Genomic DNA, 18,192 nt, shown 5'->3' with positions numbered 1-18,192 from the left:
CCCATCAGCAATTTCAGGGTGGTATGACACCCAGTGCCAGCAGGGCGAGGACGTGTTGGTGGCGTCGGGCAGTGACGAGGTGTTTTTGCCAAGTGCTTAGCACGGTGATTTCTCGCTGCCTGCCTTGCCATGAAGGGCAGCTTTCTGCCTGGCATTGTTCTGCTCCCTAATCTCGGTCATGTGCTCTTTGGCATCCAGATTCACAGTTGTAACCATCCATGCTTTGATATTTATTCTGTGTCATTTGATCAGTTGAGTAGGGGGTAGCTTCCCACCACCCCACCCCCACCCCACCCCCCTTTCTGTTCAGCAGCGAGGTGGCAAATAGGCTGGATACAAGGAGCCAATCACAAATATGCTGCCAGGAGGAAAACAGGAAAAAAAAAATCCCAAACCCAGAGAGTAACACATACAGCTATATTTATTGAATGGACAGATACATCCCTCTCCCAACAAAGCCCTAGAAGGGTTCAGACAGAGCCCCTGCCTGTCACAGGTACCCCTGTGCCCTGCGGATGCCACCCCACACTCCACTCCCCAAGCGATGCTTGTGCAGGCAACCCCATCCCTCAGACAAAAACTTTTGCTGTCATATCACAGGACACAATAATCTCCTGTATCCCATCTCTGTAACCCAGAAGCCACTTCCCCCTAATATTTTACATATTGCCTAAATTCGTTTGCAAGGGGGCAGGAGAGGAGATAACGGTGGTGAGTTGAGCCGAGTGGGAACTGCTGACTGACAAAGTGTGTAGTGCAGTACGGGTGCTTTCTGGCTCTCTAATTATCCTTTTCCTTCTTGACTCCAGTATCACATGTAGCCATGTGTAGAATCATAAAATAATTATGCAGTGTACAAGCTTTCTGGGAGCATGTACCACTGTTTTCCTAATTCTTTATCGCTCCCATTGATCGTGGCGTGTGTGCATTGATCCAAGTCGGCCATCTGGTTGGGGAAGATAAGCGTGCGAGTGTCTTTGCATTGCACTGTCACTCAGGGAGGGGGGTACATTTTGGCTGTAGGGAATTACAGGGGCAGGATTAGCCCTCTTCCTAGGAGTAAACTGAATTTTAAATGTAGTGTTGCAGCTGCATGGACCATGTTGCTAACTTCTGTTTTTGCCCATAGACTGGGTAGATTTATCATTATTATTATTATCACCATTATTATTATTACTACTATTACTACTACTATTAATATTAATTTCTCTTTCCTGCTCAGACTGTATTTGGAGATAGAGAAATGGCTTGCATTAAATGGCGGGAAGGGAAAAAGAGGAATGTCCTTCTCTGCACATACTAGACTTGTGAGTGGCTGCTGTGTTACAGGATTTTGAAATGGCAAAACCAGCTTTTAAATGCAGGCAAGAACCTGCTGGATTGAATGCATTTCACAATAAGTATCATTGGTCAAAAAAAAAAAAAAAAAAAAAAAAAGGATGAAGTTATCAGCCCATGACAGGAAATTAAAGAGTAGATATTAATCAGCTCTCTTAACTTTGGCTAATCAAGACAAATAACCCTTATCCAACGTTATCACAATGTGTATGTTTAATAATCAGTGACAAAACAATGGAGATTTTTTATATATAATTTATTTATTTTTTCTTGCCTGCCAGCTTTCCCCCTAACAATGGGCATATCCTGCAACCGCTTGAACTTAGCTGCAATATTTTATCGAAATGGCTGTTGTGCATGCATGTGTGCGCGCTCACACCCCTGGTCGTCCTTTTGTAAAATGTGATGGTGGCCATTGTTGTCTCATATTCTGCAAATGTATGAAAGGTGCCTCAAAAGCCTTTCCTCTAAAATTGAACAATTCTGTCAAAAAAGATTAGTTCTATTTTGTCTGCTGCTTGCTGACTATTCATGAATGTAAAGAGAGAGGGCTTGGGTGTCATACTAAGTTGCTAAGGTGGCTGGCTTTCGGCTATTGACTTGAGGATACCAAACCAGAGCCTACAAAAGAGCAGCCAGAAGGAGAGGAGAGAACTAGTCTGCCATGTGTTTCAGCCATACCTTCTTTAGCTGCCCATTTATTTCTTTTGTTGCCACAACTTTTATTGTCATACAGTTGAAAAAAATGTTAGACACAGGCTTCAGGCTGCACCAAGCAGAAAAAAGGATTAGCATATCACTAGGATCATCTTACACTGAACCAAATTCTTTTCAGGATGTATAATTAGTGAATACAGTCTCCCCCCCCCCCTTTTTTTTTTTGAGGGTGTGGGGGGAGCCTATGGATAGGAAAAATTAGCTCAGATCTCTGCATAGAAACAAGAAGAAAGGAAAAGAAAAAGTTCCCTGGTTTCAGGGAGGATTTTATACAGGCTATTTCCTCATCTCAGCCTCCTGCATCATGTTTAAGAAGCTTTTTGCACATTCACAAAATGTGTGGGAGACGCTTCTTAAGGAAAAACTATTTTATTATTTTTTTTGTACAAGAGTATGCACAATCACTTTCCCCAAAGGGGACCAGGAGGAGAAAAATTGTTTTCAGAGCTGGCCCCAGACCTGAGCAGCTGGAGATGGGCAGCATTTCTGTGCCCACTCTCTCTGACAAGGGCTCAGCATAAGATATGATCCTGGAGGATGTATTACTTTTTTCTCCTCCTATGTGCTCCCAGCTCCCTTCTGCCATCTGGGAACCACAGACCTCTCCGTGTACTACAACTGAAAAATGCTGTTTCTCCTAACGCTTGGATCTGTATGACTCTGTCATAAAACTGGGGCTACTACTGAACTATAATGTATGGTATATGCATTTTTTTAAAACAGGAAAGAGCTGAATGGGAGAATTAATTTTTTAAAATAGTATAGGCCATTTTGTTGATGACAGAAATAGGCATGCACCAAGCAGCAGGACTGTGCGCTTAACATGTTCCTTATACAGAAAGCAGAAGAGCTCCCAAATGTGGCTGATATTGATGAAAACCACATAGCCTTTGCCATTTACCCGGACCGTTAGACTCCCAGATACTTGGCCCTAAAAATCTTTGATCCAAATTACATTTGCATCACAGTGTGCTTGCAAGATGTGCGTTGCTCTGCCTGGGGTAGAAGTGTGGTTATGCGTGAGGTTCAGGGGTGAAGAGGAGGCATTTGACTTTCTGCACCCATGTCAAAGCTCCCACACATGTCCCACTCCATGCTGCCTCCGAAACTCAGCTGCACCTTGCCCTGATAAGATCTGGGTGTTTCCTGCTCCCATCAGAGCAAAATTTGACAGCAGAATTACCCTGGGAAGGAAACAGAGCTTCTTTTTCAGCTCATTGCTGCGTTTAATCACTCCACACATTTGACATCATTGCCTTTTCAAACTGTTCAAACCAATTGTTCCACCGAAGTAGCAATTGGACGTGAATATTCAGGAGCTGCTCTGGGGTGCTCAGTGGTAATTGGTCACATCACTCACATGGTCTGGTTCCCATTCTGATGAGAAGAGGGTAGAAATTTGCTTCACGTGGATACTTAAACACCCACACATAAATATCTCATTTAGCACAACTGGTTGTTGTGGTGGTGTTTGTGGTTTTTTTTTTTCCTGGGGGTTACAACAGCCGCTTGAGTGCTTATAATCAGAGGGCACAGAAGGGGAACAAATGAAAGAAGTCAATTAAAAAGGTGAACGCAGACACCAAAAAATGTTTTTCTTCACCCAGTTTGGTCCCCACTGTTGGCCCTGGTGAGACGGGGCATTTTTGTTGGTTGGCTGTGATGTGATGCAATACACCATGGCCGGTGAAAGGGAGGAGGTTCAGGTGTCGATCCTGACTGCAGCCATACTGACGCTGCCAGGGACCCCCAGCTCATACTGAGAGGTGGTGGTGGCAACCCAGGTGTGAAGTTTAAGAGGGCGAGCATGGTGAATAATGAGTAGCCCTTTGTGTCTGTGTAACTCCTACACCATGGGGCTAAGAGAAAACACTGAAGAGCCAAGAAATATTTGAGGAGGAATTATCTGTATCATTAAGGGAAATTATACCAGCTATTTTAAGACTGGTGGGTCACACCAATAGAGCAGGCATCTATTGTCCACATGGGGCTCCTCTTGACTTGGTAAGGGATGTCCGCAGAGCAAACCGTGGTGTAAAGCAGCCACGTCAGGCGCTGTGGCTTGTGATATTCTTCATTTCACTCTGGTACACTGAAGAGCAAGTGAAGTGATGAACGTGGGCGACTTGAAAGCTACTGTTTATTTAGAGTGCAAAATAGAAAGCCTAGTGTGATGTCCTTCATTCAAAAAAATTACTCCTGATGGCCGTTTTTTATTAGGAAGAAGGAGATAACCCAGGATGGATGGGTGGAGGAATCCCAAGGGTGTTATTTTTAGAGATTGATAAAGGTTCCTGGGTAGCTACTTGCTGAGAAAAAACAGTTCATCTTAATGCAGATGTCCTCCTTCCCTTTCCTTCCAGTAAAACCTAACTGAAGTAGTAGTAGAAAAAGTAAATAAAAATCAGAGAACATTAAGGACAGAACTGCAGATATTGGGATGACTGTGACCTACCTTCTGTCATTTTGCAATTGCACTAAAAATGCAGTTAGCTTGCAAATGACCTAATTTACCCATACCTGGGCTTGGCTCCTTGTAGCACATACTAAAAACACGTTTACACCATTCACCTTGGGGTGGTTCGGTTGGGGCTGGAGCTGTGTCTTGGTGCTACGTCAGCCAGCAGGTGTGTCTCTCTGAAGCTTGCAGGATATATTTTCTGTAAATAAATGCTGTTTATTATGTATTCCATGTGCATTTTGTCATTAGTCTGATACTATGGAGCCGTGCGGACCCAACCTTGATTTATAAAGCTGTTAAAATGTTTGACCTTGTTTAAATAAAAGCCTCAAGGTTAATTACAACAAGCATTCTATATATACTCTCTCTGTTCCGGTCACCCTGATGATTTGTAGCAGGAAAGGGTAATAAATTCTCATCTTTTAAAAGTGGCTGCAGTGCAAAACTGTAAGAGTTTGCTTTTCTGACATTTTCATGTTTTACCACACTTTGATATGTGATATATTGAAGGATGCTGAACTGTCTCTTCGTAGGGAGCACTGGAAATTTGATATTTTTACTTAAAGTATAATAAGAAGCATGTGAGAATGGAAAAAAAAAAAAAAAAGATTGTTGGGAATAAAGAGTTGGAGCTTTGCTCCTGGATAGGATGTATCCATAATGAGGTAAACAAAGACATTGGTTTGTGGGGTTTTTTTCTCATTGCACAGAAAACAAATTTCACAAAATAAAAACTAATTTAAGTTTCTTTTAAAAGAACTGGGAAATATTGAGGAAAGTTAATTGAAGCACATTCAAATTACAATAAACACATACAGGCACAATTATCTTCTTTTGACTAGTGTGTGGCTTAGAGATGTTTTTATCTTTTGTTTATTGCACTATTAAAAATATGGAGAGGCATCAAGAAAGGGTAGATAGCCACCATATGGAATTATATATTTTCCCTATTTATATTTAAATAACTATCCATGAGAAATTATGCACAAATCATGCAATAATTCCCAACTGAAATGACTGTTTAGAAAATAAAAATTCTGAGGCACAATATTCTTTTCATATTAAATTGCCCATTTTCTGTACATCATATATGTTCGTACAATACCAAAAAAACACTGCATTACAGCCCAATACAATTTGTTCACAATGCTAATGAAGATGGATAGAGGACATTGTAATGTACTGTAGTAATTCATAAGCAGTGTGGGAAAACAAGACAAACAGGCTCAGAAAGCTGGAGCATAATTTTTTGTTCCCATTTTCAGAGTGAATAGTGGTAATTTTAATAACCTGCTGGTCTGACAGATTTAATGATGCTGATTAACTTTTATTGCTTGATTCATGCCATGCTCACATTTGGGGTGAATATTTGTGCTTGCAAAGTTTGAGTGGCCAGGTTTAGGCAACTAAAAAGAAGCTCCTAATACCCTGCAGAGAACTTGGCAAGGCTGACAGCCTTGTGCTTGGGATGCCACCCTTTCCCCGAAGAGGTATGCTTTAAGCCTGCACCTCACTTTGCAGTAGAGCCATCCCCCTTGTTTAGGGACAGAAGGTCCATCTGCCCACCAAAAGGACCCTAGACCACGCAGGGATATTAACTCTGACTTCACTTGCAGGCAGAAATACAATGTGATGTCTCCGACGGCAAGTTCTGATGAACTGGGACTAAGCTGTAAACACTGAGATCATTTTCAGTTGTGGTAGAGCCCCAAAGAGAGAATAATTTATCAGCAAAATATCCAGCTTTAATTTATACCTCCCTCAAAACAGAAAACTATGAAATCTTCTGACTTTCTAGAACAGGAGTGAAAACTTCCAAATTAGCTAATGTGTCCTTATGTGCTCAGAACATGCCAAATTTTGCTTGTCTGTCTGTCTCTCCGATAGTTCCAGTAATTTTAAGTTCTGTAATTCATTTAACATCTCTTACCCAAGTCCTTAGATGAATAGGTTTTAATCAGGCTTCTCTTTTCACATCCTCTAATCAAAGAGAAGAGGTAAAAAGGCAGAAAGCCCCATTCCCCAAAATGAGCCCTTCCTCCTCTTAAGATGCAAAACTACAAGTGTGGGGGTCCCATGAGAGGCATCATTCCACGAGGAGGCTGAAAAGCGCTGTACACCCTGCAAACGGTAAGGTATAAAGATCTGCAGCATCTGCTTACCTCCATCTAACCACTGTGCACACCTAACGATGGTCCTGGCCTTGAAGGCACACACCCAACAGACAGCAGCAAACAAAGTAAAAAGTTTCTTCCCATTTCACTGGACTTCAGTTTTTCTCTAAAACCTGATATAATTTTAACAGGGTGTTCAGGGTCCGAGCATGCCTTGCATCAGCTGCCACATACCAACCTGCCTGGCCCTCCATGTGCCCCATCTCGCTGTGCCAGCTGTGCCTCCTCATTTTGGTCAGCCAGACATTGGGGGTCTCCCTCCCACCACAGTCCTGCAGGTACCCTGGGACGCCTCCTCATCAGGACATCCTCATCAGGGTCTTGCAGAATCATGTCTTGCAAACTGATTTACTGTAGGCATTTTGTTTGTGTATGCAAGTGAGTGTGTGTTTGTGTGTACGAGTACATAGAGCGAGGGAGTCCTGCTCTAGGGTTAAGATGGTGATTTATTTATTCATTTTAGAGAAAGCTCTTCCAAGAAATGTTAAGGACTGTCAGAAATAGGCAAAAATATGCACAGAGTTTGATCTGAGTTTTATTGCTTGTTTCTTTTTAAAATTTGATTAAATCCCCTCTTTGATACTGCCCTGTAGATCAAAAGGCTCAATTGTTGCATAAACTTCACTTTGTTTCCAAAGGGTGTTTCTGACTGGTATTTTGGGAATTATAAGGACTCTTTAGTATGCGAGGACTAGGGAAAAGATTTTTCAGTCCAGTCAAAAGTGGCCTTCATGGAGTGCTTCTGTCACACCCTTGTGGCAAAATACATCACTGTGGCCTTAGTACTGCTGATAGAGGTGTCTGCTCCACGCTAAACTCTTGGTTTTCATCCTTTCCTTATGCTCCCTACTCTCATTCATCTAATTCATATCCTGGGTCTCCATCTGTTCACATCAGCTTGAATGTGAAGTCAAGGAAAAGCTGGAATTGTAGTTAAACACTTGTGTGAAGGGCTGCAAGGAGGGATAGTGGCACCAGACCAGGAGGTGGGACATATGTTCTCGTGTGCCACCAGGCAACACCACATCCAACAACCATCTCCTCACACAGGTGTGGGTATATGGCACCACATTACTGAGAATTATACAGAAGGATCTATGGAAAAATTAATTTCTCATCTCACCCCTACTGCCTGATACTGACATCACATTGAGTTGTTCCCAATTTCCATCTGTAAAAATGCCTCACAGCCTTCTTTCCTCCCACATTTAATTAGCAGTTAGCATCAGTGTCACTGTAACCATGATGGTCTAAAGATATAAATGAAACAAGGTTGGCATGGAGGAATAACACCATTTAATAGGGTGACTGATACCAATTTTCATTTTTTTAAAATTGCCATGGACCACTGTAGCATTTATTTTAAGAAATGAGAAATGGTACCTCAAAGGGCAAAAGAATTTGGCCACAAGCCTTCTTATTTCACCCTTTTTAAAAAAATCTATTTTATTTTATTATTTTTTGTTTAATTTAATTTCTATTCCAACAAAACCCAGAGTTTTTTCCGCTACAGAACTAGTTTACTGGGGAAAACAAATTTTAGTTGAAAACTTTCAGCCAATCTATACCAAAATTGGGGAGAAGAACCGCCAAAATGTTGCCCAGATGTCACCATACTAAAATAACCCGGTGTTTTCATCTGCCCTGAATGGCAATGAATGTCAGAGGTGGAGGAGTGAAATGTGGACAGTCCAGAGTTGTGGCATGACAAAGAGTCCTGCCATGAAGCTGGCTGCAGGCTGGCGCCTAACGCTGCGTTGCTGGCACAGGTGGTTCTCTCCCACTCCATCTTTCTTCTCCTTCCTTCTCTCGCATTCCCTGATAATGCTGATGGAGATCCCTCCTGGCACTGGTGGAGGCAACGTAGTTTGGTTGGAGCCTGAACAAGTCCAAGTATGGTATATCTGCATATGCAGCCAAAGAGCATTTTGGTACCTGCTCTGCTCCTCGCTGCTCTCTTCCCCTCCCTGTTCTTTGGTTTCTCCTGAGGAGAATCAGTAGAGAAGAACTCTGCACCAGAAGCCTGGTTTAGCACTTACGGTTTATCTGGGAATGGACCTTCAGTACTAATGCTGGTTTGCTCAGTCTGTTGCCTTTGGTGATCTTTGAGCCAGGTGTGAAGGGAGATTATTTTGACCCTCAGTCCTTACCATCTCTTCTGGTTTCTCCACTGTTTTCTGGCAAGAGGGCAGGTGAGGACAATTTGGGTGGGAAATGGTGGTGCGGCACCTTCTCCCAACTTCCACCATGGGAAGGACAACAGCAGAGTCTGTAACACATTGCTTTCAGTTCTTTGCTAGATGCACACTCTAGCTCAGCTTGGGAAAAGCATATGAGAGGCAAGAGGTGTTGGCATGGCATCAGTGTTGGCATGGCATTGGCATTGGCATCATGAGTTCTCAGAACTGTATTTTCCAAGCAACTCCAGCTAAAAAGTTGCCCATGTCCTCTTTTGGGTTGCAGCCACGTACCACCATTTTGGCTGTGCATCTTTCCCCAGGGGAAGGGGATACGTCTGAGTGCCATTCAGGCAGTGGGGTGCAAAGGGATTCCCTTTGGCACTGCCCAGTAGAGCCTGTAACTGAGAAACACGGTGGGGTGAGCAGCCCCAGTGTCCACACACCCCCTCTTCATCCCATCCCTGCCAAAGAGATGCAAGTTTTATGGGGTTTATTTAGCAATTTATTTTATGTAACAATTACCATTTATTTCTCTCCCCCAGGGTAAGTTTTGCCTTTTTGTCTGCGACACTGTTAGGGGAAGACCCGGGTGCAGTGTTCCCTGAACTAAAATAAATCCAGGAATCTGCCCTGCGGGGCATGGAGCGTGGCGTTGTCCTGGGCCCTGGCCTCTGAGATGGTCAATACAAATAAATAATACGAAGCCTCGGAATGACTTATTTGTTGGGAGCACACCTGCATAACTCATCCCACAGCTGTAGGGCTGGAAAGGCAAATAAAACAGCTGTAACCCAAGCCTGGAGGGTGCTGGGGACTCAGGGGAGGGAAGCCAGTCTTTCAAATCACTGTAACCCAAGGAAGAAAATCATCAGCCTATATGCCTTTCACAGCATTTGATGACAAAATGGTTTGTGGCTTAGCCATTGTTTAAAGGCCATTCCTCAAATTCCGTGTTTACTGTCAGCAGGGTGAGTTGTGGACTCTGTGACTTTAGCTGTTAATGGGCCTAAACACTTCTGCCAACAGATTAAGCTTTGCTGAAACGTTAAGAAAATTGGCCCAAACAGAGATAGGGAGGACTCTTGTTTAGCTGTTGTTTCATTTGCATGAGAATCATTGTCTGCAGACAATAGCACTTCCATATCGCCCAAAAAGCGGGCAATTGGGTGAAACTCATTCAATTTATGTTAAATGACAGAAATTGTTTGTTTGTTTGTTTCTAGACAGAAAGAAAAATTCTCATTTTAAGCTGGGAGGATGAGTAGATCAGAAGTGAAATCCAACCCCCAAACACCTCCAGCTCATGATGGACTGGGAGCTAACAAGTTGGGATGATGCTGAAAGAAAACAAGAATATGAAGTCGTAAGTCTGTTAAAAACAATTACTGTCTGTGGAAGAAAAGGAATAAGTAAAATTAGTCTATTTACGGAAGGCGAAGAAAAAGTTCACTTTAAAAAAAGTGAGATGTGTTTTTACTATGACTTGTGCTACTGAATTTCCCAGATGATAGATATTCTCATATTGTTGCCATATAAATGCTGTCCTAACAGGTACTGCTGTCAGCTGAACTCCTCCCAAGTTCAGTGTTCAGAGAAGGGTTAATTTGATGGTCATATGACATATATTCTTTCAATTTCCATCTCCGTTGTTAAAAATAATAGCCTGGATCACAAGTATTATTTGAATTATAGCAGCACCTGGAGTCATCAGCCAAGATTGCAACCCCCTTGCAGGAGGCACTGGCCAGGAAAATGGCAGTGTTTCTCCGGTGAGCTCCCACCTCCCATGGGCATGGCCAGCAGAGAAGGACTGTCATGGGGATGGAGAGTGGCTCCAGGCCACCATCAGAACTGGGACAGAGGGAGGAACATTTGTGCACTGCCCTAAGCCCAGACACATCTGGGACCAGGCGTGACTGTATGCTCACAGCCAACGTCTACCACTTATTGGTGCAAGGAAGGATGAACCAGCTCAATCAATACCTTAGAGGTTATTTTCTGTCTTTATTGCTGATTAGTGACATGAGATTTAATTCAAACACCGTTTGACATTTCCTTGTTTCAGGAGATCCTGCTGTTTTCTTTTATATTTTTTTCCTCTAGACCTAATACTTCTGGCCATCACTGCTATATTGGCAGTTACCTGTGGCTGCTTTAAATGCCACCAGATGAGAGGGGATGTTTACATTTCCCCAATTACATTGTCTTTGAACGGTTCTAAACTTGACTTTGATTATACACGCTAATAACAAGAGAGGTTCCTTTTTTTTTATGAATGTCACTTGCTTGAGTTGAAAAGACATGCTCTTAATACTCGCTTTTCATCTAAATCAAGAAAGCAACACTAAGCAAAAAAGTATTTAACTGTAGCATATAGGATTGTAAAGATGGTAATCAGGGACACTGGTAATTGAAGCTTTTGGGGTAGAACCTTTCTTCTGAATCCTTCAGTCTGTTTAATAGGATAAAATTAGCTTGAGTGGCTTGGTGTTTGAAGAGGTTATGATATAATTGGAGCTGCCTCCTGGGTTTGCTGCTGGACAAGGCGATCAGGTGGAGACATGGGAGGGCATGGGAACCTCTGAAGTACAAGACTCAGCTTCTGCCATACTAATTAGCCTAAATTAGCTATGCCAGTTTTCTGCTTGCTTTTGAATTTCCCTGATAATGCTTTTATCAGGAGTGTAAGAAAAGGAATATGAAAACGCGCACAAAGTTCACTGCAGAATGGCAGAAGTGGTGGCGACTGCCAACGCAAGTCTCAGGCTTATTGCTGCAAGCTTTAAAAAAACAGGGGGAAAAAAAGATCGACTAGCATTAAGAAATAACAAACAGATATCAAGTACAACCCCTAGGGATTTAAAAAGTACTATGGCTTGCGCTCTTGAACACAAAAGTTTACAAAGCATCTGTAAGAAATTGATTATCTTGAGGATTATATACACATTATTTTCAGGACAACCCCCTCCCTCCAAAAGCCATCTCTGCTCTTGAGTGTTTAACCTAAGGTGAAGGAGGTGGTCCTCCTCAAGGCAGAATCAGCTCAGGCATCTCGGTTTGTGCTCCATCATCTGCAAGGCCCAAGAGAGGCTATTTGTATTTTGTTAACTGCTGCCGTTTTTTAATTTTCACTTCCAACCCCAATCAATCAACTTTAACCATGCAAAGAGATTTGCAGTGCATTCAGTATAGCTTGCACAAAGCTATTTCAATTGAAAATGTGCAAAGAAGAAAGAAAAAAAGGAGGGGGTTCTGTTTTTCTTTCTATCCTGGAAAGGATGTCTTCTGTTGCCAGTGGATGAAGCAAGCAGGAGAGGACTCCGGCTTTCAAAAGCATTTTAGGATGCATTTCCACAGGTAAAGACAGCTCCATCCCTGAGGAAGGCTTGAGGCCATGGGGAGATACAGATTTTTCCTTCCCAAGTAGTACCAGCCTTGGTTTGGAGAGAGCTATTTGGGGCCAGAATTGTTCATGCCTCTAATTGCACATATGGCCATTAAGACACTGCAGGAACAAGCCCCCCACACCAGTGTTCTGCTCTACTAATCGCCATCAGGGTCCACTGGCTCCAGGAGGCCTCCAGCCACTGGATGAGAGGGTAGAATCAGGTCCTGGGAGATCTGCTGGACGAGTTCAGAGGATTTCATGGCCCAGGAGCCATCAGGCAGGAGTATTCTTGTATTTCCCACCAGTCCTTCTTCCACCCAATGCCCTTGATGTCTCCCCATCAGGCTGTCCCAGGAATGTTTTGCAAAGACTTGTGTGACATTAGGAGAGGATCTCAACCTCATTCAAAGAGCAGAGTTGTCAAGACTCACTGAACCTTTGGCCTGGACATGGTTTTCCACCATGTGTCCTGGATCACATCACAGGTTGTTAATTAGACTTGCATCAACTCCATACTTAGAGCTGTGATGGAGAGGGTAATGAGGCAGTGAGCTAATCTGAAGGACCATGATGAACAGGGTTGATGTGCTCCAGAGGACAGTTTCTAGTAAGACTGGACTTGTTCAGACACTTCCTATATCTCAGCACAAGAAGACCGACCTGAGGGCACTGCACTGTTACTATCCACCACTGTCCACTTTCCATGGCATATCGATAGCGATATCAGGGTTTAAAAACTCTGCTAAGCCATTTTATTGTATTTTACCTTCTTCTTTATGGAGGCATAGGTAACTGGCTGAGCTCACATGTCTAGCAATTGCTTGAGAACAAGTTCAGAAGGACCTCAGAAAATTACTTTGCTTCAGTCCCCTTCGTTCCCGTGTACAGGGGAAATGCTCTTGGGGCTCTCTCTTAGCTGGGGGAACCTGGTCCTTAATGAAAAATACAGTTCACATTCTGTTTTTTAGGGCAATGAATCATTCAGGGAAAGAGACTGAGTCTTGACTTGTCCTCTTCAGACTCCCTCACTCCCACAACACTTGTCCTGGCTTTTTATCAGGTGCAAACACCTGAGTCCTGTAAGCCCTTCAGCATTGGCACACACGCTTTATATGTTCACTCGAGTGCCTGCACACAGACAAGTGTTCGAACAGCTCCATCTCCCATCCCAGTGGGCCCCAAGGCACAACACAGGGTAATACTGTTCTGCTCCTCCATGTGCTATACTGGGAACTGGTGCCTGAAAATGCTTCTTCGCAGGAACAGCACTACTCCTGTGACCAAGTCCTCTCAGCACAGATCTTGCAGAATTGGATTTATATCAGTCCACTCAGTCTCTTTACATTCACAGGGTTTTCTTTTGCATGTCTTATCGGCTCCTCCAACTACAAAAGAGATACAGTGGAACTGTTTTCAAACACCTCTATCCAAAACCTGGATTTTGAAGCTTGCTGCTCTAAACTCTGCAAGGGAAGCATTCTCTTCTTGAAAGGTATTACACCCAGATTAGAGCTTTGAGTGCTGAAGGGAGTAATTTTTAATTAGAGAAATAAGAACCAGGAACTCTGTGTTTTTTTTCTGTCAGACTTTCCTCTTTGGAGCACTATCCTCGTTTGGTAGAAATATTTCACTGGTAGGAACCGTGAGGCAAACTCCTGAATGACAGCTGAAGAAGGGACCTCAAGCTGTTGTCCTTGAAACCAGTGATGACTTTGCCCTCACAGGGAAAACACAGGGCACAGCATCCAGCATAGCACAACTCCAGACATTTTTATTCTGCAGCCAGCTGTGGTTCCTGTTCAGAAAAGGCAGATCATTCCCTGGAGGAGATGTGCAGCATATAAAAAAACTTATACAGAGTAAAGGCTAGACCAAAGCCCCATCAGAGCCAGTCTGAAGCCTCTCAGGGGTCCCAGTGAAATGGGAGTCAACCATCAGTGGCCAGACGGACCACACTAGTGTCTGCTGCAAATCTAGGAAAAATGTGGTTGAGCACAATTCAGGTCTGACCTAGCCTTGCACCTATTTGAACACAGCGGGCTTTTGATCGATCTATGGCACAAAAAGGTTTGTCCCTTCAGCCCTTCTTTGCTCTTGCTCCTGTACCCAGCAGAGAGAGGAGCTGCAGAGCACAGCCAGCTTTTCAGGAGAGCACCCCTTCTGTGTTGGCAGTGTCTCCAGCTCCTGTAACAACACAGAACCACTTCTCTTGTCCTTTCAATGACTCCTGCAAACCAGATTAGCTTCTGTTCAGACCGCATGACACATGACAAAGCAATAGTCATTTCAGCAGCTTTTGTTTATGCTTAACCTGAACCCAAATCACCCCACAGACCTGCCTGATGTCTCATCTACAAGCAGCATATGCACTTTTGCCTGGGATGTCCCAGGAGCGTGATGATGTGAAGTCAGGACTTTTTCTCATTGGTAGGGAGTGTTTGAACCTGTACTGAAGGCTAGACCATAGCTGCAGAATGGCAGGAGAGGTGGGGCTCTGTGCGACAGGCACAGCAGCTTCCCCTGCTCCCGGCAAGACAGCTGGAGGAGATGCCCCCCAGGCCGCCCTTCTCCCTTCCCTCAAAAACCCACAAGGCAAAGCCATATGAAACTGGTTTCCATCTTCCACAAGGTGTTTTCTGACTCGTGTCCCCGTTGCTCGATGTCATCGCACCCAAGACCTTTGGGAGACGGAGGTGATGCATGACCCTGCTGCAGATTGCTTCCTGCTCCCTTCCAGGGGCAAGAGGTTCCAAGCACAGCACACTGAACCTGTTGGGTGGGGTGGGGGGAAATCCCCTCTGCTTAAACCAATTCCCCCCAAGCCTCTGAGAAGTAAACCACAGCAGTCTCAAAGCGTGTGCAGCATTCAAGAAGCTTTCAGCTCTGCATAGCACAAGGGAGGGCTGTCTCAGCGAGAGCCAGCAATGAGAGTCTCTCTTTGGCTCCATCAGGCAATACGGCAAACAAGTCATGTCTCTTAGAAGAGGAAAAATCTATTTTAGAGCGCTCTCTTTTTCTGTGTGGGTGCTTATCTCTGGTCACTGCTGTTCACCATGTAGAGAAGTCTCTGTGGCATGCATTTCTAAGAGGGCAAACTGTCTAAAATTAGCTGTTAGTTTAAAATAAGAGACTGTGCAGTTCTCCAGGGAGGGGCATTCATCCTCCAAAGAAAACTGTCAAGGATTGTTCAGGATTACTCTCCAGCTGTTCAGAACTGCTGCATCCTTTTAAATTATAATGTCAACATGTCGCAAATAATATGGAATGACAATGTCTAATTTCTGTCCTGTGAGGAATGAAAAGGAAGGAAAATTGCTAGCATACTAGATACATACCAGATTTAAGAGACCAGGTAACCTTTCTACATGGCTGTAGGAGAATAATTAGTCAAAACATTAATGAAAATGTAATTTTCTAGCTCGCCTCTGAAATCTAGATGCTTTGCATTATGAATTCCAGGCTAATGCTCTCCAGAATAGATTGTGTTATCTCTGGGGCCAAGGGATGTAGCAACTTCTCCACGGATTAGATCCTTTATGTTGAGTAGCTGGAGTTTTTTCCCAAAAAACATTTGTTACCAACATTACTGGCTTTGAGGAAGGAATTTCAAAGTCAAATTGCATGAGTGTGTAAGAGGCCAGACCAGCATCATAGTTATTGCTAACTTAACACCCATGGGCAGCCCACAGTGAGTTTATCCCCCCCCCAAAAAAAGACTGAAATAGCCAACTTGACTACATGGGCATACGAGTGGAAGCCATGAGGTTGTAGCTGCTCGTAGGCAACTTGCACCACGTACATGCATATCCCAATCAAATTTTAGAGTAGATTATCAAGAGGAGGGAGTTTTTTGACAGATAAAGGTTATTTGTTATTTGAGGTAGTTGTAGCTCTGAGGACTGAAGCAGACACCTACTTTGGGTTGTGAGATAGCAGTGAGTTTCTGGGACTCAGCTGATGAACAGTAACTCAGGAAGTTCTGGTAATGTGATCACTTCAATCAGATGCTCACATCCAGAGGTTAAATATTCTCATAAGCTCTCAGGGTGGCTGCCTAAAAAATATAAACAACACATTATGAACAAGAAGTGTCCCAAGGTATAGATTTTAATGCTCAGATTCCATGCAGCTCTGTATATTTTTCACATTAAGTTAAAGAAGTAAATGAAACAGAAAAAATCCAACATTCTCTTGCAACAGGAAACTATTTTGATAAAACCTACAAATGATCCATACTGATATTAACTTTTTTTTTTTTTTTGTAAACTTAATTTGAATTTAGAAAGTCTCTAAATGATAATTGAATCACAAGTCTGGATTAGGATTCTAGCAGCAACACTTGACTTGGTCAAAATCACTGTTATGAAGAGATGCAATTTTTACACAGTACTTCACATTGATTAAGTAATGTGCGAAAATGGAAAAAAAGCATTCGAATCTTAATCATAGTAATTTCCATGAAATAAAAGTCTCTGTCAAGGGACTGCACAGTATAATAACTCCTGGGTGTTTTGGTTGCATCAGTGAGCAAAGAAGTTGTGTGCATTTTTTTTTGTCCTGATATGCAAGAATTTCCTCTATTTTTAGTGTACCTTTGATTATATGAGAATTTAGAAATATGGCATTGTAGTTAGTGAGAGGCTGTGAGACAAACAGGCATTTTAAGAGAAGCCAGAGTTCACAGATGATTGACAATATATATACCTGAATTAAGTACAGAACTATAAACCAGTATGTTGTAAACATGGAAACTCAGTTTGAAGCTAATTAAGGTTCATTTGGTTTTGACCTTCATCAAACAATAGCACTAAAGCAGAAAAGCAGATGCATTTTGGATGCTACTGAATTGAAGAACCTTATCTGGAGCCCAGTGGAGTCAACAGAAACCTCGCTGACTTCAGTCAATCAAGCCTTGGAAACACTTGTGTTTGTTTACACAAATTGGTCTGAAGTCTAAAGGGTTTTTAGATGCAGTCCCTGCTCCATTGCATGCACACATCAATGATGCTAAATGCCGTGGTGGTGTCACTGTTATCTGTCACTGAAGCAGACCCAGGAGCTCAGACGCATTTTTCTGGGCCAGCATGACCATTGTGCAACCTGTTTTATTTTAAAGAGTTGCTATTTCAAAAATCAATGGGCATCAGCTGCTAATTACAGAAAATCTATGTCTTGTCCCTTCAGCAGGTTTTGCATTTTTCCCACTTGCCATGCTACCTTCGCTATGGGTTGACAGCAGGGCTCCATACCAATAAGCCATGGCCACCCCCATCCCCCTTTTGCATCTGTTCCAGCTTCCTCCAGGGTGGGCTTTGCCATGTGAAGTTTCTGGTGAATTGCCTTTACCACACCACACCCGGATCCCCCCACTGACCTTGAAATTAACTTGATGCTGTATTTTCTGAGAATGTAAGAATACAGAGGCAAGCTTTCTTTGGATATTTATAACACTTCTTGTGTGGAAGCTCATTTGTCCCAGAAATGTGATTTTGTGGAAGGGAGGCATCTGTTTTGAATGAGTATCTGAGAGCCGTGATCCCGTTCTCCATCTTCCAATGGCCATGAAGTAGGACAGGGACTCCTAGACATTTGTGAACAGTCAGAATAGCTGACCGTTTTACCTCCCTTAGAGGGCAGCAATTGGTCTGAATGCTCCTGGGCAAGGAACTGAGTTTCCTAGGCATGAATTTTTGCCATTCCCTCTTTCATTTCTGCAAGATGTGCTTATAATGGAGGACAGATTCAAAGACCCCTTTGGAGGAGGACCCTTTTTTTGAGGCACGCTGTGTTAAATCCATTGAGACCTGCAGAAGTTGCCATGATATCACTGCACTGTATCAGGAGGGATATTAAGTTATCCCCAGCCACAATATCATTTGGATAATTGCTTCTTGCAGGAGATCGAAGCAGGTACAGGAGGGGAGAAAAAGTGTT

The 18,192-nt window shown here is 43.1% G+C and overlaps 1 long non-coding RNA gene across 1 annotated transcript in view; it reads right to left on the bottom strand.

Annotated features, from left to right (window-relative positions):
* Positions 1-1,590: 1,590 nt before the first annotated feature.
* The window catches only part of LOC114013733 (uncharacterized), a 99,368-nt gene continuing 82,766 nt past the window's right edge, over positions 1,591-18,192 (bottom strand). The window contains exon 3 of the long non-coding RNA XR_003556887.2: positions 1,591-16,312. This is a non-coding gene — a long non-coding RNA (uncharacterized LOC114013733). The remainder of the gene's footprint in view (positions 16,313-18,192) is intronic.

The sequence above is a fragment of the Falco peregrinus genome, chromosome 1 (genome assembly GCF_023634155.1).
Source record: "Falco peregrinus isolate bFalPer1 chromosome 1, bFalPer1.pri, whole genome shotgun sequence".
NCBI classification, from domain to species: domain Eukaryota; kingdom Metazoa; phylum Chordata; class Aves; order Falconiformes; family Falconidae; genus Falco; species Falco peregrinus.
The sequence above is the reverse complement of the archived record's forward strand: the minus strand, read 5'-3'. Positions and strand labels throughout refer to the sequence as shown.